The sequence below is a fragment of the Coccinella septempunctata genome, chromosome 1, assembly GCF_907165205.1.
Source record: "Coccinella septempunctata chromosome 1, icCocSept1.1, whole genome shotgun sequence".
NCBI lineage: Eukaryota > Metazoa > Arthropoda > Insecta > Coleoptera > Coccinellidae > Coccinella > Coccinella septempunctata.
Genome location: NC_058189.1, coordinates 52,529,491 through 52,553,960, shown reverse-complemented (window position 1 = coordinate 52,553,960; position 24,470 = coordinate 52,529,491). Strand labels below are relative to the sequence as shown.

At 36.7% G+C, this 24,470-nt stretch overlaps 1 protein-coding gene across 1 annotated transcript in view; it reads right to left on the bottom strand.

The window, feature by feature from the left end:
• LOC123322851 (frizzled-2) overlaps nt 1-24,470 on the bottom strand; it is a 350,497-nt gene that overhangs the window by 167,644 nt on the left and 158,383 nt on the right. Inside the window, exon 3 of the mRNA XM_044910903.1 lies at nt 12,779-12,803. The gene's annotated coding sequence lies outside the window, so the exon portion shown is untranslated. The remainder of the gene's footprint in view (nt 1-12,778; nt 12,804-24,470) is intronic.

Here is a 24,470-nt window from a genome sequence, read left to right as displayed (position 1 = left end):
CAATCAGTAAGCTAGTGAACACCATTCTGATTGGCACTTATATTACAGTTTCATAAACGTCGTGGGTTTGTCACCATGACCATCGTACCAGATTAATCCAGCTGTTCTTCCATTTTATCGACTCAGACAATCACATCGTATGTTCGCAATTTCAGAATCAAGCGTGTAATTACATAAAATCAACATCGTTAGCTCCGCTATTTTTATGCACAGCAATGGATTTCTCTCCCTTGAAACTCACGGTAATTTAGTATGTAAACAAAATTTGCATAGCCCATTTGAAATCGGCGCTGGACAGGATTTGATGCTATCGCATTCACTTTAACCGTTTACTCTGGCATATTGAAGAGGAATCCTTTCGAGATCAACGCACTTCAGGGGTTTTGTTGCGTTTCACTCTAACGAGGAGGTGGATCTTAAATGGAGTATATAGGTCATAGTGGCTTTATATTAGAGTTTATACTGTGTATAGAGATGGATCAAATGGAAGCAGGTGCTCCAGATGTATAGTGTTGCTTTCAACTCTCTTATTAGAAATAATAATATATCAATAAACCTAACTATCCATTGTTTCACTTACTGAAGATAGAAAAACCATCTGATTTCGTTTCTATGATCTATCTGTAGATATATTTTGGAATGGTTACCAATGGTTACCAATCGTCAGTAAGTGAAACGGTGGATAGATAGGTTTATTGAAAACGACCGTAAGTGGGTAAGCTAGGTAGGTAACCTTATCAGACTGTCCTTCAGAAGTCCATGCCATTCATCAATGATGAAACGAGTTCGATAGCAAGCATGTTATTAGGGAGCTGGCTGCCATTTTGGTATATGATTTGTTCGTGTTTCAATTTGATATTAACTATATGAAAGTTCAGATCAATACGAATCTATTTGGTTCAGTCAATTAAAGTTTCTTGTCCCTGCATTATTACGATTTTCAAAAATGTGAAATGTTCGTGTCTGCCTCTTTGACTTGGTTCAAATATTTCGTTGTACCTTGGTTTATGTCCGAGATACTTGAAAAATTCCGAAATGTTTTTTCCAGTTGACACGGTTTAAAAGATACAGGCCGTTGAACAACCATAAAAAATGTTAGTTTCACAAACGGTATTATTGAATGAAATGAATTTCGGGATAGTTTTCCATTTGTTTGATTAATCTTTTTCGAACACAAGATATCACCCACGTCTTGCACCAAAAATTCAAAGAACCCAACTCTTTAAACTAAGTTGGGAGCTATCTAATGAATATTTGATCGTTTTGTGAAATAAAAGTATTTATTTAATAAAGAAAATTGAAAAGTACCTGTGAAATTTGAAAAATTGTCTGAATTGGCTGAATACATCTGTTTGAAAAATCCACAGATGTGTAGTGTCACAGATTTAGCTAGTTATTCTAAAGGTATTTTTGTTTTTCCAGGGGTGGGAGAGCTCATTATGAAAATTTGAAATGGCTCTTTTTTTTTATCGAGGCCAATAAAACTGTCTTTATCTTTCAAACCGAGCCGATTCGGAAAAAATGGTTTAGGAAAAAGGTGCTTCTTTTGACCACAAGAATCTACTGTTGAAATATCTGAACGAGTCAAAGTCTGACCCACTATAGATCGACAATTGAATCCTGATAAAGCGAATTATTGCTGGTTTTATTTCTAATTAAAATGATAAACCTCCATTCACATTTATTTTAGCAGTCGGTTGGCCATGAGATAATTTTCTCAAGTTTTTGTAACTAGAACGGAGTAAGGTTTGCACTCATGAAATGTCGTTAATGTCATAACGCCGTTGCCACAACTAATATCAATTTTTATTACGAAAATGCTGAAAGTGATTGAAAAAAGAAACAGGGTTTCAGGAAGTGCTATTTAGAATTCAGGTCCGCTCATTCAAATAGTTATACCCTGATATTCTAAAATCCACAATACGTCAGACGGTAGCGAACATATTCAATGTAAGAGAATTTATATAATGTTTCATCTGAATCTAAACGACTTATATTTCAGCTGAATATTTCCACAATCAGAAAGATTGTGAATGAAGAAGATGACAAACAATTTCCTTCTTTTGGGAGACCCAAAAAAGTAGTGGCATTTGAGAATTTGATGTTTGAGTGAATTAATGCGAAAAGTTTACTACAGGATTTTCGATGAATGTCATCGTAGAATAAGTTCCCGAAAACTGATTTATCTATTTTTCATTTGACTTGTCCTATACATTGTAAATGACTTAAGGTACCAATAAATACCTAATTATTATTATTATATCAATGTATTAAGATGAACAGCCATAAATACGCGCCAGTTGTCCTGTTAATTGTTTATTCATGTGAAATTTTTGTTCAAAGGTGAAGTTCATCTTGACTTGAAACTTCCTTCAATTCCTTTTACTTATATTGATGCAAGATGATATTTATTGAAGAATTCAAACATTCTTGTAATTATCTGTTAATTACTTCTGGAGATACCCATTCCTAACCACTGCATCATATGCATTTCATTCTTCTTTCTAATAAAAATTCTAACCCGAAGGGATTAATATTTTTGAAATCTACAACTCATGTAACGTATTCAAACTGTAGCCAAAGAAGATAACGAACATTAACTCTCCTCAAGCTAGTGCATATTATGATATTATACTGATCTCTTATTTTTTCCATGCAAATAACTGGATTTGATATGCCTTCAATCAGTTTGTATGAATTCAATTATGTTCGTTACATATTTTCCGAAGAGATTCGACATTGCGATAAAATACGTAATAACAGAAACTTTCACGTAGAACGTAGAACGGGCAACATAGCGTTGATTCAAAACCCAAAAATGTTTTGACAAGCGTCATAACCTCACATTTTTGTACTATACAAAGTGGAATGTGTCAAATTTCCATGGCCAACTGAGTGCTTAAATAAAAGTGAATGCAGTATAAACATTTCAACAGAAAAATCTGTGAAGTTCAGAGTAAACACAGGTTATGGGCGTAGTTGGATTTTATGCTGGTTCATTATAAATTGAGATGAGTATGCAATTCCGTATGATCGACTGCTTTGTGCAGAACGCTGTTATCCGGATCACATTCAAATCAACCTATTGGCTGTCCACCTGAAAACGCAACATAAATCGCTGTTCATGGAAATGCTATTCTATAAAATTCGAAGCGAACGATTTCGCACTACTTTGCTGGTTTCAGTGACATGCACACGAACCTACGTTTTGATAAACGGAACACGGCTCTTATACGGTCCATGAATGTTGGGATCGAGTCAAATCCCACGTTGAGTATAATGTATACAAGCCAACAAGAGTGGCAGTTGTGAAGGAGATGTAATCGTATGCTACCACCTACAGGTTGTTTGAATGTACAAGATTTCCGTGGTTGTTATGTATAAAATATGCAGGTCATCATCGAACGTATACTTTCCTCTTTGCCGCGTACCGATTTCAGTGAAATATTCTCACCATAATGTCGAAACACTAACGCCATGAGTGTGCTTCGATACGAGCGGATCGGAAACATCATCGTTTTGCATGTCAATTTTCTTTAAACTGCACTTGAATACACTTAAACCTACAGAGTACATTCACGCAGTAAAGTAAGTGACTACGCTCTTAGTTTCTGCCATTTCTTCGAAAGGTTGCAGGAGTTTTCAAGAGCATGTAAATGAATCCAGGCAAAAGAATCCCTTCGCATACAATCACAATAATTAATGTTATCCTAAGATGTGCCGAACTCAGGTCAGGGTTCAAAATATTGTTACAAAGCTATTAGCTATCAATTTAGCATTATTGAGTTGGTATTATGTGAAAAAGCAATTGTTTCCAGTTTTAAAAGATGGATAAGAGGGGGCTTCTAATGAACGAAAAACTGGAGATATTTTTAAGTAGAAATTGGTAATAATAGTCTCTACCAGTTCAACCTACGAGCCCGAAGGTCGAGAAGGTTTTTTTCTTCGAATGAATAAACATTTATAACTTACGTGTTGTATACAAAATTTTATGCCATTTCGATTAGGATTCGAATGATTGCACTTTCCAGAGAATTATTTGATTTATAAAATGACATGAAAGGTGTCGCTTCGATTGATTGTTGCTAGGGCATTATTAAATCCAAAGCAACAATAGCAAGATGACTTTTACCTGCTCATATTCATCTCATTACTCATTATATTTATTATCTCATTATCTCATTATATTATATTATATTTCACTTGTTAGTAAAAAAAAAATTTCACTGAATCAATAAATGTCAACTCACCTTTGTTGCTATGTCGATGTGATAGATATTCTGCAAGAGCAACTCTTCTTGTAATAAATCTGATAATTTCATCCATCTAGGTGCAACCGTTCGATTCTGACGAGTTTTTAACTGAACCCATCTTTTTCAGGATTTTTCGAAGGTCAGCTTTCGAGTCCTTTATTTCTCAATGAAAGTAACCGTAGATGAAAATGTGATACATATTCTGAAAGAGCAAGTCTTCTAGTAATAAAACTGAGAATTTCATCTAGGTGCAGCCGTTCGGTCTTGACGAATTTCTGCCCAGAAAATGCACCGAAAAAACTTATTTTTCCATATCTCTCAAACGGTGCCTGGTCAAATGAAAATGAAAAAGGTGGACAAACATGGACCTACGATGGACAAACGATCCTGAAATTTTGGTTAAAAATTTTCATTTGCAGTTCCCACCTTCCAAAATTTTCAAAGATTGATTTCTATGTGGGTGGACAAATGAAGAAAATTGGTGGACAAAAGTGGACTTACGTTGGACAAACGATCTGTACCATCCAAAATAAGTTTTTGCGATTTGGGGGTGCTGCTCAGAAAATGAACCGAAAAAAATTCTTTTCCGATATCTCTAAAACGGTGCCTGGAAAAATGAAAAAAAATGTGTACAAGTGTCCTCATCAGTGATGCCAGTTCGAACAGGTAAATCCAAAATGAAACGTTTTTCAGTATACCAGTATCCGTCTTTTCGAAGCTATAAAACTTGCCTTTTCAACAACATCCATCCAGCTCAGTCTCCCCTTGGCCATAATTCCTAACCAGACGAACGTTATGGTCTATTCGCAGAATGCATTTTATGCGTGCACCCGACTGCGATGCGAGACCTTCGCGAACAATGTGGCCAATATTCATATACCTATAACTTTAACGTTTGCCGTTTGATTCTTGGACTATGACAAACACGCGAATGTCCCCAGTAAACAACGCCCAGATTCCTATATGCATTTTCTTATTTATCGGTTTTTGGGACAGGCCAGACACCATCTCAGCAGACCGGATTACACATTTCGTACGAGAGATTGAGTATTTGAGGAGAGATTTACGATTGTCTGTACTAGGAATGGTCGACCGTAAAAAGGGGAAAACACCGACAGTTTCTTTCGTTCGTATTATCCTCGTTTTGGCGTCTTTTCAGACAGCATGTACAGCTTTGTTCTAACGAGCTACTTGGAGTTGATCAGAGAAAAAGACAAACAAACATTTATAAATGAATAATTGAAAGAAACCTCGAGCAAAGATGATTTCATTCAGAAACCTAATAATCTTCAAAGAAAAACGATAAATTATTCCTTGTTGCTCATGTAGTTTTTACCATATTCACAAATAAACTTAATTTCTCTAATTTTTAGAAGTTATTTTTCCTACAAGTTTTCATTTGCACAGGGTCTCCCAAATTTCAGTGAAGGGGTCCAAGGGCTAGAGCGAAATAGACACCACCTTTCAGAGATGTTTTTTTCCTCCGAGAAACAGTGGTAAAAACCACTGCGATTCTCTGTTTTTGGGATATGTATTATTAAAAATTGAAATTTTGAAGACAGTAAATTTTTCATTTTTGAAGCTAGAGATGTGAAACAAAACCATTCACAGTCTACAGACACTTTTTGGGAAGAATGAAGCATGAGCTGTACAACAGCAAATCTCATCAGAAATATTATCAATTTCTGCTAAATGGGCCGTTATTTCCAATGTCATATACTTCCATCATATCATATAAATAAACTGCTCCACAAGAGTTAGGGATATCGTATTCAATCGTTTTCAAAAGTATGTAATCTTCTAGAAAATCGCTGTAAAATCATTTAAAACTCAATAACAACTTGAATCGATCCAATAAAAATCAGTATGAGACATTTCGTCAATCTGGTCGCCTTTTCTCTGAAGTTTGGTTCTTTGCATATGCTTTATGAATGTTCTTATTTTGAAATGAAGTCAGTTTATCAACGGCTTCGGTTTGAAACGAGTTTTCTGAAAATGCCAAGACGTAAATTAACAAACGCTGAGACTAATAGGGCTATCGGAATGCTACAGGGTGGCCTAACTCAGGTTGTTGTGGCGGAAAGGCTCCAAGTCAGCCAAAGTGTGATATCTCGACTTTGGGATAGGTTCAGGGAGACAGGTTCCGTGTTGGAAAGACCAAGGCTTGGTGGGCGACGAAAAACAACACCTGCTCAGGATCGTTTCATCACCGTTTCGACGAGAAGAAACCCCACATCTACGTGTAGAATGCTACGGAATACTCCTCAAAATGCAGATGAGGTCCAAGTTTCCATCGAAACCATCAGACTACGTTTGAGAGAGGTGAATCTAGGTTCTAGACGTCCATTAAGAGGAGTTCTATTAGCATGTGACCATAAGCGTCAAAGACTGGAATGGGCAAGGCGACATATCAATTGGAACGATCAATGGCGTAGTGTCCTTTTCACTGATGAATCCAGATATGGACGATTTTCAGATTCTCGAAGAATAAGGGTATGGACAATCCCACGCATACCCCGTAATCGTCGCTATGTCCAAGAAGTCCATCCATTCCGAGGGGGTAGTGTTATGGTATGGGCCGGGATATGTTTTAACGGGCGCACAGATCTACACATTTTTCCTGGGAATAGGACCGCCTTACACTATAGGGAGCATGTCATTGACAATGTTGTGCTAAATTTTCACGCTGCTATTGGTGAAACTTTTCAATTTCTAGACGATAACGCTAGACCGCACCGTGCAGCCATAGTTGAGAATGCGCGCGAAGAGCTTGGTATTCCACATTTACCAATACCTCCGCACTCACCAGATTTGAATTGCATAGAACATGCATGGGATATGCTCCAAAGAAGATTAGATAATCATCAACCTACCCCAGAATCCTTAATTGATCTGAGAGAGCTTCTGCCCCGTTAATGGAACCAAATTCCTCCAGAAATGTTCAACAACCTCGTGAGTAGTATACACAGAAGATGTCAAGCTCTTATCGATGCCCGTGGAGGCCATACATTGTATTGATAGTCTTAAAATGCTTGAATTCTCTGGCAATAAAATTTCGTTATTTCATTCGATTTTTCTTAACCACCCTGTATACGCTGCAGACCTACAGGCTAACATTAATTTGCAACTTAAAATCATATTAATATGAATTTTCATCTCAAAAATCTTATTTTTAACTATATTTTTTTCAAATTTAAGTCAATATCCCTAACTCATGTGGAGCAGTTTATTATATAATATATTCGATTATCGCTCGTATACATAACAAAACGCCTATAAATCTCGATAATGATAAATACATTTCTGCATATATTTCAACACAGAAAAAACACTTTATCGCTAAGATGAGAAGTCAATAATATGATCTTTAGCACTGAATGCCTTCGCAATATGAGAACTCATTGTTGTCAGATGATATTTACATAATAACCAAGCAAAATCGCCAATATCTAGATTCACTCACATACAAATGCAGTGTTTGTTTAACTCATTAATTGTTATCTCACCTATAGTATCGAATCTGAATAACAATACCATTCTTCATCCTGTTTTATATTCGTGGGTGTTCGACAAATGATATCCTCATGATGAATTTTCGTTATGTCTCATCTGATTTGAGAGACATATGTATAGCTATTATCATTCAAATAGTCATTCTTTCACGTGTGGTAAGTCTCGTCCTTGTATTCTTATTTCAGAGATGATATTGGAATACAATATGAGGTACTAGTAAAACAAACCTAATGAATATTTACAGGTATTTGTAATAAAATCAGCATTTTCATTCAGCTTCGACGATGCTCATCTATTGATATCAGATTGCAAGTGGTAGAACTCATTTTAATGTTTCTGTTAGCAAAATAGATACCTACATGTATACTGCATTCACATTCATTTCAGCAGTCGGTTGGCCATGAAATAATTTTCTCAAGTTTTTGTAACTAGAACGAAGTAAGGTTGGCACTCATGAAATGTCGTTAATGTCATAATGCCGTTGCCACAACTCATATCAATTAATATTACGAAAATGCCGAAAGTGATTGAAAAAAGAGACAGGGTTTCAGGAAGTGCTATTTAGAATTCAGATCCGCTCATTCAAATAGTTATACCCTGATAATCTGAAATCCACAATACGTCAGACGGTAGCGAACATATTCAATGTAAGAGAATTTATATAATGTTTCATCTGAATCTAAACGACTTATATTTCAGCTGAATATTTCCACAATCAGAAAGATTGTGAATGAAGAGGATGACAAAGAATTTCCTTCTATTGGGAGACCCAAAAAAGTGGTGGCATTTGAGAATTTTATGTTTGAGTGAATTAATGCGAAAAGTTTACTAGAGGATTTTCGATGAATGTCATCGTAGAATAAGTTCCCGAAAATTAATTTTTCTATTTATCATTTGACTTGTCCTTTACATTGTAAATGTCTTAAGGTACCAATAAATATCTAATTATTATTATTATATCAATGCATTAAGATGAACAGCCACAAATACGCGCCAGTTGTCCTGCTAATTGTTTATTCATGTTAAATTTTTGTTCACTTATATTGATGCAAGATGATTTTTGTTGAAGAATTTAACATTCTTGTAATTATCTGTTAATTCCTTCGGGAAATTCCCATTCCCAACCACTGCTTCATATGCATTTCATCTTCGGGTTAGTATTTTTGAAATCTACAACTGATGTAACGTATTCAAACTTTAGCCAAAGAAGATAACGAACATTAACTCTCCCCAAGCTAGTGCATATTATGATATTATACTGATCTCTTCTATTTTTCATGTGAATAACTGGATTTGGTATGCCTTCAATCAGTTATTTGTATAAACTTCAATTATGTTCTTCACATATTTTCCGAAGAGATTCGACATTGTGATAAAATACGTAATAACAGAAACTTTTACGTAGAACAGGCAACATAGCGTTGATTCAAAACCCAAAAATGTTTTGACAAGCGTCATAAAACATACATTTTCGTACTAAACAGAGTGAAATGTGTCAAATTTCCATAGCCAACCGACTGCTAAAATAAAAGTGAATGGATTATGCCTTATAATGAATACAAGTAATTTTTTGGCACTAGAGATCCAGAGAAACTTTGTGATTCATCCCGAAACTTGATGGAAGAAAATATGAATTTTTCAAAATTAGTTCTTTTTTGATTTCGTAATGTTTGAAAAAAAAAACACTATACTTTAATGAGAAAGATTTTGAATCTCACGAGAGGAATCTGAGTTTAAAATAAACGACACGTCGGAGCTTCCTCTTTCATAATGATCTATAAAGGTTCAAGAAATTTGAATACCAAATATGCCAAACGAGGTCCATCAAGAGCAGAGCAATAAAATAATAATTTCTAATGGAGATGATTCCGCACACGTCCTGATATATGAGTCGAAATCCCCAGCGTCTACACCATTATGTTGATTTCAGCACATAGAATTCCACCTCGATATATTACAAGTTAAATGCAGTGTGCGAGTGGAAAGGGTGTTCATTTATCATCCATTTTCCTTGTAATCCCGCCACGTCACTTCATAACAGCTGTGGTTTTCCGCAGCAAAGCCCCCGTCCTATTATCAAAAGGGCCATATTTCGTGATATTAAAAAAAGTCATGAAAAATGAGGCATTGACCTCTCTAACTGTTAGTTCTCCTCCATCCTGCGGAATTTTATTCCGCTGAAATGAGTCATGAATGGTATGAATTTTAAGCGATGTCGAGAGGTCTCTCGAAAATGATGAATTTCGCGAAGTTTTTTCTTTTTATGCCATCGCCGGCTCGAATTTGATGTTTCAACCGGGGATTTTTATGATGAAATCAGCAGCGTTTCATAATTTTAATTGGGTAAGTACTGATTTCAATCTGGACCCTAAAACCTTCTACTCATTTCGTAATGGACCGAAGGGTAAATGGACGTTTCCTGAGAAACGCTATAACTTTGATTGGAAACTTTAGGAGTGGCACACATAAAACAGTACAACTAAAATATTCTCATTTGAAGGAGCGTTTTAATTGGAATGCCAAAAAGTATTTTTTAATCTTTTCTGCCAAACATAAATATATATGAGGTATGTAGGATATTCATTAGTTTGTCGTTTTGTGAGAAACAACGTTTATTGAAAATCGAGCAAAATACTCTAGTTAACTGAAACCCGTTGAAATGTTAATGATGATTGGTACGGAGATAGGACACAATATGTGGTTCTTCAATTATTCAGAGAGAAGGATCCTGATCTACCGCCCATGTCGCAAAGTATCATAAGGTAGCTAATTTAAGAAGAACAAATAATCCAATTATTATAATTAGTCCAATAAAGCCATTTCATTGGTTGGCCGGTTGCCGATGATCGTTGTCATTTCATTAACCTAACTTTATTGTCCTGTGAGTCAGTGTCAAGGATATTATTATAATATTATCAAAGAGTAACAACTTTTTGTTGTTGAATTAGCATTAATATTGAAAATGATAATGATTGTCAAATAAAGGGTACCTAAGTTTATATAAGTACACTCTCTTTGTAAGGTCTTGTGTGAATTTGTTTTATTATTGTTGAAGAGGAACGTGAAGAAAATGTCCTTATTGTCCTTGTTAGTACAAAACGAATATGATGATGAATGATGGCCGAGCAAGTGGTGGTAATTTACGAAGGGCACTCAACTTCTCAACAGAAGAAAAGAGTTGCTAACTATAGTATGATTCGTGACACCGAATTGAAAATTAAAAAAGACTGATGGCATTACAATAAAGGCAAAAGAAAAGGCTTGGTATTCAGTAATGAATTCATTCAAAAAATGGGAAGTTCTGCAGCCAGTCCAACAAATTATTTTAGGTTAGAATCCCACCCTCAAATACCTAAGTGGTCATTACAGGAGCGCTTAAATTTAAGTCTAGCTTTAGCCATTTAAATGTCACTTAACAGTTGGTGCAACGTAATTTAAGTTAAGGGTTCATTTTAAGGGACACTTAACACTAAGTGCGTTTGGTGCAAACGGGTCTAACTTGAAAAACTCCTTGAGAATAGTTATTATGAGAAGTTAGGATTGCTTTGTAGAAAAATTATCAATGACATCATGTCTAAAATTTGGGACATGATGTAAAACATTTTCTTGCGTTAAGAATAGCGCAATTCAGGATACTAATTGACCTATCCCAGCATATCTACAACAAACAAGCTGCCTTTGACTTGAATTGATTATTAGTTAGGGACTGGCACTGTATAGAGGTGAGGCTTTTTTTTAACAGAAGGTAGAACTGGTCAAAATAATTTCACCAAAATCACCTTTACAAAATTTTCAAAATGACAAAGTTGAAAATGATTACTTAAATATATCCTAAAACGAACCTAGATCATTTGTTATCTGAATTATCGCAATGGGAAAAAACTTATCTCTTGATGACTGACTCAACCATATTTGATTTCGTTCAGGATATTGGCCCGTTCGATTTTTCGTGGGAATCAAAATGAAAAATGAGATTGACGAATTTTTCTCGTGATTTAGAAACTTAAGAGATTTTATGTAATTGCTCATTTCGATACAAACCAGAAAAACACTCAGGACCAAGTATAAAAAAAGAGTACCTACCTATTAGTTCACCAGTAAAAAAGGTCTAAATTATTCACAAATTTTTTCACATTACCCTTCACAATCTTTTCTTGTTAGAACCCTCCAACAATCGTCGTGAAAATGGGATGAAATCGGGTAACAATAATAGTATCGCACGATACAACAATTTTTTCGACTGACCTGATGCAACTAACAAGATAAACTCGGAAGTACTGAATCATTAATTGTCCAGCCATATGTTTATTATGTTCTGTTTCGTTTATCTGATGCTGGAGTCACCTTCCATAGACACGTACTTGGAATTTAATGAAATTTTGTGGAAATTCTAGGAGTTGTAGCTCCGCCGTCTTGAATATCTTATATAGACAATCTTTGGTGAAATGACTTATTCTGATGACTTCTACCTCCTGTCGCAAAATGACCTCACCTTTGAAAACAACTGTATAATTTTCTCCACCAATTTCATTCTTTGGGAACATTCCAAACACAACAACAATTTTCATTCTTTGGGATTTCTGTTTTTCACACTATACCGATGTTGATTCATCATCATTCAAACGAAATGGGGTTTTCCTTCAACTATGAAAAAATACGAAAAATCATAATGAACGATGATAATGAACAATTTTCCACAGTAGGACGAACTACATGCAACTTCCAGCCTTTCACATAAAAGGCCAACTCTACGTCACGCCTGAAAAATTCTGAAAAGGAAGCGAAATACGAAAAACTGTGTAATCGAAAACGTTTTCGCAGATCACGGATATATTGAAAACATAATCAAGCTGATGCCGATCATTGCGGCGAAAATCGTAGCCATACTGCAAATCCATGCTGTATGTGCGTGATTGAAAAGGAACGTATTAAAACCGAGCAGCATTTCATGCAGAAATGGAAGCTATATGAGAAATTGAAAAAGTTGGATAATAACTTCACATTGTACTCACTTCGCTGCGGCTAATGGTGGCGGGCCTGAAACAAAAATGGAGGAATTACTACGAATTAGTGTTAATATGGTGGAAAATGGAAAATAAACATTGTCCAATGAAACATCATTCAACGAATTAACTGCGTTTGGACAAAGGCTTTTCATTCCGGTATTCGTAACTTGTACGGCTTTTTTGTACGAAAATTAATCTATTATCTATATACCTATTCAGTCCTTTCATCTCCAAGTACTAGACTAATTAATTCCAACTTCATGGAGTATGATAAAAATTAATTCGAAACTTTTGTAAATATTTTTTCCTTTTTTCTTCTTTTGCAGCCCTAGTCCACTCAAAGATTTTATTACTCACTTTCTTAGGGCTTCGCCATTCCAAAAATTTAATTAAGAAAACGTCATTTTTGCATTTTACTATGGTGTAAAATGTGATGGTTGATGATTAAACTAACGGCCGGTTTTATGACCAAACCTAAAGTCCCTTCAATTTAAAAGCTTCCTTTAACCCTACTAAAAATGACAGTAAAGAAAGCTTTAAGCTTAAAGTGACGTTAAATTCGATTATGAAACTGGACGTAAGCTTGGTACAGAAATGCGTCCATCAATTTTGACTCCAGGGAACCATTATTATTATTATTATGTGCTCTATACTCACGCATAGTCGCATACATCATTTGGCTTGTTCACAGTACTTTATTTAGTCTGTTTAAGTCAAGGAATTTCCACAGTGGATAAATACGAGTATATATTGAAAAACTCTTAGCCTACTATAGAAACAGACAAAATTTCAATGTCAAAATATTTTATTACTCAACGTATTCTCCTTTTAATTGGATACATTTATTACAGCGGGCCTGCAACCTCTCTAGACCTCTTTTTAACTTTTCTTCTTGCTCTGTAAACCAGACCTCCACAGCTTTTATTACCTCCTCGTTGGAAGGAAATTTACGACCCTTCAAACTTTTTTTCAGTTGAGGAAAGAGATGATAGTCGGATGAAGCCTTACCTGGTGAATAAAGGGGGTGTTCTAGTAATTCAAACCCTAAATCACGAATTTTTTGCATGGCAACATGAGATTCGAGTGCAGGGGCGTTGTTCTGCAAAACAAAACACCTTTGGATAGCTTTCCGCGTCTTTTCTCTTCAATTTTTTCCCGAAGAGTGGTCAGTGATGTCGAATAGTAATCTCCGGTTATTTTTCTACCCTTACCGAAAAAATCAATCATGATTACTCTATGTCAATCCAAAAAAATGAAGCAAGACCTTTTCCAGCAGATTTTTGGACACGAAACTTCTTAGGTCTTGGAGAACCAGAATGTCGCCATTCCATCGATTGTTGCTTTGTTTCTGGATCGTAGAAATGTACAGAAGTCTCATCCATAGTAACAATTCGGTTTTAGAAGTCTACATCGTTTTCAAATCGAGCACAGATCGAACGCGGTGCTTCTACCCTTGCACGCTTTTGGTCAACATTCAAACATTTGGGGATCCCTTTTGTAGCAATTTTTCTCATGTCCAAATTGACGTGAACTATATGATGAACGCGTTCGTATGAAATATTCAGTGCTTCAAATATCCGTTCTAGCCCAATTCGATTGTCTGATAAAATCATGTCATGAACTGCATCGATATTTTCGGACACTGACACAGAAACTTGCCTTCCTGATCGGTCATCATCTTCAATGGAAAATTTACCTCTTTTGAAGCTTGCAGTCCAATTTTTCACTCTCGCATACGAAGAACATTGATCACCAAGGGTATCAAGCATATCTTCGTAAATCTGCTCACCTCTTAACCCTTTTAAATACAGGTACCTGATGATGACTCAATACTCCAATTTTTCGATTTTCACAATTTCGGTGGTCATCTTCTTTCTTCTATTTTATTGCGTAACTTTGTTTTACTTTTTTGACCTCAAACTTCACACTGGCACTTCTTATGAGTTATTGTTCGTTGCTATGGTAACACAATATTTTTTTATGCATGGAACTGGTCTAGGCTAACTAGATATCAATACATCCTCGTATATCCAATTCCGAATCTAAAAATTGCATTAATCGGACAAAGAACTGGAGTTTTAGCCAGAAAATTTCGTCCTCAACAAAGAGTACACATGTGTGTAGGTACTACTAACCTTTTTTGTAAACAGGGTTTAGGGTTATGTACTAAATGGGCTTCATTATGCTAAAGAAACTAAATTCGAAAAATTTGTTAGTCCGAAAACAATTCGCAAATGAATTGTTACGTTCATTCCCTCTTATAAAATACATAGTCTGCTTGTTCCAACTGTTATATCAATTAACGATTCATTTCTTTCCTAACAAGTCAGATAATACACCTACTCGTGGAAAAAATGGCGATCATTTCACAACATCATTAACGACTGCGGACAAACAACCATTGGTAATTCACACTTATTAATCATGTTCACTGAATCGCAATGATTACGTACTGTCTGTTTAATAAAGTTTAATAGGCATAATTAAAATTAATTCCTTTGTGGTTGATTTATTTTCCTATTCAGTTAACTCATCATGAGGTTGATAACTGAATTTGTTGTTTGTAAACACGAGCTGCGTTCAATTAGGCCAATGATGTGATGTTTTGATACAAACAACTGAGATAGAGTTGTGGCATATATTTCTTCAGGTGTACGCTTGTTCATATGCGAATTTCACAACAAATTAATCCTGATTATTGAGGACAAAAACACCAGATATGGACTGGAGGATAGAATCGTCTGAATTTCAGTATATCTGTGCATTTTCATGAAGAAAAGGTTTTCTTGAAGTAACATAAATCGAATATGATATTAGATAATTCATACAACAATGCTCATATTTAATATTGAACAAAATCATATGACAATTAATAATATAATAAACTGCTCCACACGAGTTAGGGATATTGACTTAAATTGCAAAAAAATATAGTTAAAATAAGATTTTTGTGATGAAAATTCATATTAATATGATTTCAAGTTGCAAATTAATTTTAGCCTGTAGGTCTGCAGCGTATGCGGTGGTTAAGAAAAATCGAGTAAAATATAGAAATTTTATTCCCAGAGAATTCAAGCATTTTAAGACTATCAATACGATGTATGGCCTCCACAGGCATCAATAACAGCTTGACATCTTCTTTGCATACTACACACGAGGTTGTTGGACATTTCTCGAGGAATTTGGTTCCATAAACGGGGTAGAAGCTCTCTCAGATCATTTAAGGATTCTGGGGTAGGTTGATGTTTATTCTTCTTTGGAGCATATCCCATGCATGTTCTATGCAATTCAAATCTGGTGAGTGCGGAAAATTTGGCACAACATTGTCAATGACATGCTCCCTATAGTGTAAGGCGCTCATATTCCCAAGACAAATGTGTAGATCTGTGCGCCCGTTGAAACATATCCCTGCCCATACCATAACACTACCCCCTCGAAATGGATGGACTTGGACATAGCGACGATTACGGAGTATCGAGAATCTGAAAATCGTCCATATCTGGATTCATCAGTGAAAAGGACACTACGCCATTTATCGTTCCAATTGATATGTTGCCTTGCCCATTCGAGTCTTTGACGCTTATGGTCACGTGTTAATGGAACTCCTCTTAATGGACGTCTAGAACCTAGATTCACCTCTCTCAAACGTTGTCTGATGGTTTCGATAGAAACTTGGACCCCATCTGCATAAGTATTCCGTAGCATTCTACACGTAGATGTAAGGTTTCTTCTCACCGAAACGGTGATGAAACGATCCTGAGCAGGTGTTGTTTTTCGTCGCCCAGCAAGCCTTGGTCTTTCCTACACGGAACCTGTCTCCCTGAACCTATTCCACAGTCGAGATATCACACTTTGGCTGACTTGGAGCCTTTCCGCTACAACAACCTGAGTTAGGCCACCCTGTAGCATTCCGATAGCCCTATTAGCCTCAACGTTTGTTAATTTACGTCGTGGCATTTTCAGAAAACTCGTTTCAAATCGAAGCCATTGATAAACTGACTTCATTTCAAAATAAGAACATTCATGAAGCATATGCAAAGAACCAAACTTCAGAAAAAAGGCGACCAGATTGACGAAATGTCTCATACTGATTTTTATTGGATCGATTCAAATTGTTATTGAGTTTTAAATGATTTTACAGCGATTTTCTCGAAGATTACATACTTTTAAAAACGATTGAATACGATATCCCTAACTCTTTTGGAGCAGTTTATATAACCACTCCAGAGTTGAGGGAATTTGCGAATACGGCGACCTAGCTGAGGCCATCAATCTGGTAACTACTTACTTTCATAAAGGTATGTACGGTCGACGAAAAAATGTAATATGAACCTCAGCAAATAACTGTCTATATTGTCTCGCTTGCTGGCTAGCCTCGGTTGTGCCTCAGCTATCAATTTGAAGGCTCGACTATAATAGACAGTTTTTCGTCTTTGGTAAAAGGTTGGTCGCAAGCGTTTCTGAACATGTCTATCACCTGGGTTGAAGGCCGAAGGCGCAGTGGTATTTAAGGTTACGAACAAAAATTTTTGTGTTACAAATAATTACTAACGATGGACTTTCCAACTGAATTGTATTATTTGCGAAATATCGATGAATGGATGCCTGTTAACTTAGCACCGAGCGAAATATTGTATTTTTCTTCCATTATCCTAGAGAGGAACAAATGGAAATTTTGGCCTTACAAATAGTTACTAACTAACTAACAAAGTATTATTAGAAACAGAAAAGAAATGGAGAAGTTTTGCATTTGTGGGTGCTAGCTTCGCATTTTGGGGGTCTACTTTTCCCATTATAGGTTAGGTTAAAAAGGAAAATTTTTGTGTTACAAATAGTTACCAACGATGGACATTCCTACGGTGTGTATTATTCGAAGAGTGGGTATCCGTGTAGTTAGCACACAGTGGAATGTGATGTTTTTTTACCACTATCTTTTAGGCACAAATGGTGTAAGGACAGTGTTTCAAAATCACGACCTCAATCTGAAGACCAAGACAAAGCAGTGCTCCTCCCGACGCATCTTTACGGAAGCGAAAGCTGGACGCCCTACAGCCAACATATTAAACAGCTTGAACAAACGCAACAACGTCATCTAAGACAGATAATGCACATCAAATGGTTCCACAAAGTATCGAATGCAGAAGTCTTGCAACGCGCGAGTTGTACAACAATTGAGACTCAAGTAACGAGAGCCCGACTCAGATGGAGCGGCCACATTCTGAGGATGCAAGACACAAGACTCCCCAAAATTGCTCTATATAGCGAATTCACAGAGGGAGCCCGGAAACCAGGAGGCCAGTATAAGCAGTTTAAGGATATACTTCATCAATCCCTAAAATCAGTTAATACCAATCATAACTGGGAACAACTATGAGCTGTATTCGGGTTCGGCTTTCATAAAGTCCGAGAATGGTTCTAGAACTGCGCAGAGGATTTAATACTAGGGCGCAACAGTTTTGCGCAGTCCTAGAACAATTCTCGGACTTTCAGAAAGCCGAACCCGAATACAGCTAGCGTTAGACAGTACACAGTGGAGGTCTTTGGTCCACAGTTATAATGGAGACTCGAGAAGAATACAGCGGCGGCCAGATCTGATTGGTGACTATCCTTGCCCAGAGTGTGGACGGATCTGTAGGTTACGGTTGGGTCTCTTCAGCCATAGGAAGGCACACAGTCGCAAGTAACCCTAAGAAATTATAGTTTGATCGCACCGATAGTTTCGTTTTTGAGTCATTTGTAGAATTATTCTCGGTAACGGGATACAACAATGATGATGATGCCAAGCGGAAATTCTCATCTCGTTGACCGCTTCAGTGAGGACACTGCTTGAATTTTTCAAGTCTACACTCCACGCACCGTCGTATTCCTTCGCTGGGTACGCGGCTCGGATGGCCAGTAAAACATGTGGGTGGATCTACACGCTCTTGGCGTTCGACCCTAGGGTCAAATGTACAGTATAACTACGCCGTATGTATAATTCAATAAATCACGGAATCGCCTTACGCTCATTCGGTTTCGTTACACCCATATGGTGAAGTAGTTAATACCAGCGCAATTAAAACGCCATGAGCCGGGGAACATATTGAATAAACAAAAAGTCGAGAGCAAATGCATGACTAATGTCATGGTTAATTGAACGTGCAACGAACAAGAGTTCTGGGAATGTGCGAAATGTAATTTATTTGTCTTTCTCGAGTGCCGGATCCGTATTAACGGTAATTAGAAAACCAGTGGAAAGTCATAATTAATCATTTATACTGATATGCCGCAATTTTCGTACGTACGGCAGATTTGGTATGGTGCCCGTTAATCGAATGGCCTAGGGATGAGTGGCTCATTTAAGTTCCGCATCCTGGTAATCTCCTTCAGCAGAGAGATCGTTTTAACAAGTTACGAATCCCGGTTCGATGTCGAAACTTTGGTCAAACGAATTTGTCGCGTTCCCACCAGAGATTCCCTCGAGTTGGGAAATAGTTCATAAACGAGTTGGATGCCGTCGTATATTAACGAGGAATGTGCTGCGACGCTTACATTTCGCGTTGAATAATTTTTTTTTGTAGCTCATAAACCGAGTCACCTTAAAATGAGAACAGCAAGAATTTTTTTACTTAGTCGCAACGGGAATATTACCTTAAGTTTGGACAGCAGACGAGAGGCACATTAGGAGGAGGGAGTAGGGACAGAAAAGGATTATGAAACCCTAAACCTTGTTAACAACAACCAGCTCCTCGTGGAGCTACGAGGATGTATTGATATCTAGTTAGCCTAGACCAGTTCCATCCATGAAAACAATATTGCGTTACCATAGCAACGAACAATCACTCCTTAGAAGTGTCAGTGTGAAGTTTGAGGTCAAAAAAGTAAACCAGAGTTACACAATAAATTAAAGGAATGAAGATGTCCACCGAAATTGTGTATCGAGCCATCATCAAGTACCTATATTTAAAAGGGTTAAGAGGTAAGCAGATTTACGAAGATATGCTTAATACCCTTTGTGATCAATGTCCTTCGTATGCGACCGTCAGAAATTCGACTGAAAGCTTCAAAAGAGGAAAATTTTCCATTGAAGATGATGACCGATAGAGAAGACCAGTTTCTGTGTCAGTCCTCGAAAATATCGATGCAGTTGATGACATGATTTTATCAGATCGTCGAATTGGTCTAAAACGAATATCTCAAGAACTGAATATTTCATACGAACGCGTTCATCATATCTGTGATCTGTGCTCGATTTGAAAACGATGTAGACATCTTAAACCGAATTGCTTCGATGGATGGGACTTGGGTACATTTCTATGATCCAGAAACAAAGCAAAAATCGATGGAATGGCAACACTCTGGTTCTCCAAGACCTAAGAAGTTTCGTGTCCAAAAATGTGCTGGAAAAGTTCTTGCTTCAGTTTTTTAGGATTGCCATGGAGTAATCTTGATTGATTTTTTGGATAAGGGTAGAACAATAACCTGAGATTACTATTCGACATTACTGACCACTCTATGGAAAAAAATAGAGAGAAAAGACGCGGAAAGTTATCCGAAGGTGTTTTGTTTTTGCAGGACAAAGCACACAAATCTTATGTTGCCATGCAGAAAATTCGTGATTTAAGGTTTGAATTACTAGAACACTCCCCTTATTCAGCAGGTTTGGCTCCATCCGAATATCATCTCTTTCCTCAACTGAAAAAAAGTTTAAAAGGTTCTAAATTTTCTTCCAACGAGGAGGTAATAAAAGCTGTGGAGGTCTGGTTTGCACAGCAAGAAGAAACGTTTTTTTGAAAGGTCTAGAGACGTTGCAGGTTCTCTGTAATATATGTATCCAATTAAGAGGAGAATATGTAGAGTAATAAAATATTTTGACATTGAAATTTTGTTTGGCTCTATAGTAGGCTAAGAATTTTTGAATATATCCTCGTACATATGAATTTCGACTTTAACAACAATGATAGTGCAAATAGTCATTCAATGAAAAATGTTCAACAAATATTACGTTCAGTGTTATGAATGTTTCAAATTGAACGATCAGTGATCTGCAAAGGTCCCTTCCATTGATTCTAATGCTATTTCGATCGAATGTGGGTAATGTTTTGGAGATTTTTTGCAATTATGTGGAGACATTTTTGTTTGTGGAGAAACGTATGTGGTATTCTGCTTTCATCTGTAAGCCAATCTGTAAGTTTTCATAAGCTTACAGGAAAATTGCAATTCTGGACGGTTTTTAAGGGTCTGTAGCTTAAAGGAATCCGTAACTATTTACGATAAGTAGTTCAAAAATGACACTGTCAATGAGATAGTGACAGAAACGTTTCCAGAATTGCATTATTTATGAATCTGTCAATCTGAAACTTACAGATCGATCGTACGCTACAGATTCGTAACTTACGAATGAAAAGCAGAATACAACCAAAAGACCCTAAACTGAATCCAGAATGAAATGAATCAGACCGTGATATTTCATCTAAGAAGTCCAGCATTATATAATGAGGAAGAAAGCACTCTCAGACAAAATGATGTCGTTTTCTGTCCTTGGGAGGGTCTGACCCTGATTATGACAACTGAACTCATGCCAGATATCCAGGATATCCTTCAACCAATGTGGGTACTTTAATGCACTCTGGCTTATTGCCAAACAATTCTTTTCTTATTCATGGCTGTGTTGTGAGGAGTGATAATTTCTGAGGATTGGAGATTGATAATTTGCTACTATTAGAGTCATTCGGGGCAACTAAGCGCACTTTTGCCTTTCAATGCCCTGTTTCAATTGTTGAAGCTAGGAAAATTAAAACATATTCATAAGATAGAGAATTTTATAATCTATAAAAAAACATCAAAAAGCAAACAAACGAAAAACGTTTTCTTTCCGCAAAAAAAAATTTAATAGTGAAAGTCGAAGTGCGTTCACATGCCCCGTATTGGGGGTAAGTGTGCGCACCCTCACGGGGTAAGTGAACGCAGTGCTTAGTGAACCACACAACAAAACAAATTACAAAATAATGTCATCAAAATGTTACAATATTATAAATATGCTGTTTATTGTCAATACAGAAGCGCCTTTTTACAAGCAGTGCATTATTGTTCGTGCCACAATTCCTGGTGAACACAACACTTGATACATTCCCCTGTTGGTAGCTCTTCATATTTTTCTGAACACATTGGACATTATTGATCGAGTCTTAACCAAGAAAATCAACAATGTCATAATTTATTCCTCACTGAACTAATGCCCATATAATGAATCTATGCGCACACTTACCCGCGCACACTTACCCGCGCACACTTTCCCCAGTAAGCCAAAATTTGAATTGACGTTCTTATAGAGTTGAGCATCTAAGAGAACCTAAAATTCTTTATTATATATTTAGATTAATATGCGCATGATCGAATAAAATATTGTTTAACACTGTCGGATTCGGAACTTGTACCTGGCAGAATTTGCAGAGATGCTAAAAATTTACAAGAAAACTAGTGAATTTGATTGATTTCAAATAAAAAGTGAACGAAACGTGGCACGGCGCACTCCTATGAAAAACTAATTAGCTCAGCAAAGGAAATCTGCGGCTCCAATTTTTCGCTCAAAAGGGACACATTATCCCCCATAATACCGTATGTGAAGGAACACCGTGCAGAGAAGATCGAGGGAGAGGAATACAGAAAAAAACGAAAATTCCGTCCCGATTCGAATCGTGATCCGATTATTAGATTGGGATACGTCATTTCATTTTCCTCCCGGTAATCCGAAATCTCTTCTTAAGAACCGACTCGGCACGAAATCCTATAAGAGAAACTCTCTTTCAATATCCGCCTTTCTGCCGCCTTTCTCAATAAGAAATGTTGAGGGATTACGATGGTGAGGGGTCTAGCTGCGAAAGTTGCGAAAATTCATTACACATATATCCTTTCTTTTCTAGTCTAGACTCCAGTGTCTAGCTCTAGACGATAGTGCATGTGTAGGCATGCGTGGAGAGTTCACTTTCTAATTCAGCATTAAAATATAAAATAAGATAAACAGCAAATAAAATGGACAACCTTAAAATTGCCTAAGTAACTAGCCAAAACTTTGGAATTACTCTGCGGATGTTCCAGCCAGAGCAGAGGTGCAAACATTCATTCTTGGTCTTTATGTCAAGGATGCTGTAATTTCCTTAGCCCAATCTCCTTCTTGTTGTATAGGGTTGGAAGAGAGGCAACAAAAAATGTCCTTTTTTGATAACGATGCGCATCAAGTTTGACCTAAAAATCCACCAACATACAAAGGTGAAGCCTTTCAGAATTCTTTAATTCTTTGCCAAATAAATTTTTCGCTGCCTCTTATTGACACCCTTCACAAGGAAGAGGATGTGAAAGAATGCCCTGCACCACTTATACAAATCAAAAGGTGCTGCATAACATACGAGTTGTATTGATATCTAGTTAGCCTAGATGGTCCATGCATAAAAAAACATTGCGTTACCATAGAAACGAACAATAACTCATTAGAAGTGTCAGAGTGAAGTTTGAAGTCAAAAAAGTAAACCAGAGTCACGCAATAAATTAAAAGAAAGAATATGACCACCGAAATTGTGAAAATCGAAAAATTGGAGTATCGAGCCATCATCAAGTACCTGTATTTAAAAGGGTTAAGAGGTAAGCAGATTTATGAAGATGGGCTTAATACCCTTGGTGATCAATGTCCTTCGTATACGACCGTGAAAAATTGGACTACAAGCTTCAAAAGAGGTAAATTTTCTATTGAAGATGATGACCGATCGGGAAGGTCAGTTTCTGTGTCAGTCCCCGAAAATATCAATGCAGTTCATGATATGATTGTACCCGACCGTCGAATTGGGCTAAAACGGATATCTGAAGCACTGAATATTTCATACCAACGCGTTCATCATATAATTCACGTCAATTTGGACATGAGAAAATTTGCTGCAAAATAGATCCCAAATGTTCGAATGTTGACCAAAAGCGTGTAAGGGTAGAGCATCGCGTTCGATCTGTGCTAGATTTGAAAACGATTTACTCTTCCTAAAACCGAATTGTTACTATGGATGAGACTTAGGTACATATCTACGATCCAGAAACAAAGCAACAATCGATGGAATGGCGACATTCTGGTTCTCCAAGAACTAAGAAATTTCGTGCCCAAAAATAGGCTGGAAAAGTTCTTGCTTCAGTTTTTTGGGATTGCCATGGAGTAATCATGATTTATTTTTTGGATAAGGGTAGAACAATAACCGGAGATTACTATTCGACATTAATGACCCTTCTACGGGACAGAATTGAAGAGAAAAGACGCGGAAAGCTATCCGAAGGTGTTTTGTTTTAGCAGGACAATGCCCCTGCACAAAAATCTCATGTTGCCATGCAAAAAATTAGTGATTTAGGATTTGAATTACTAGAACACTCCTCTTATTCACCAGATTTGGCTCCATCCGACTTTCATCTCTTTCCTCAACTGAAAAAAAAGTTTAAAAGGTCGTAAATTTTCTTCCAACGAGGAGGTAATAAAAGCTGTGGAGGTCTGGTTTGCAGAGAAAGAAGAAATTTTTTTTTGGTCTACAGACGTTGCAGGATCGCTGTAATAAATGTATCCAATTAAGAGGAGAATATGTGGAGTAATAAAATATTTTGACATTAAAATTTTGTTTGGTTCTACAGTAGGCTAAGAATTTATCAATATATCCTCGTATACAACGTGTCCCAAAATTCAACGATAAGC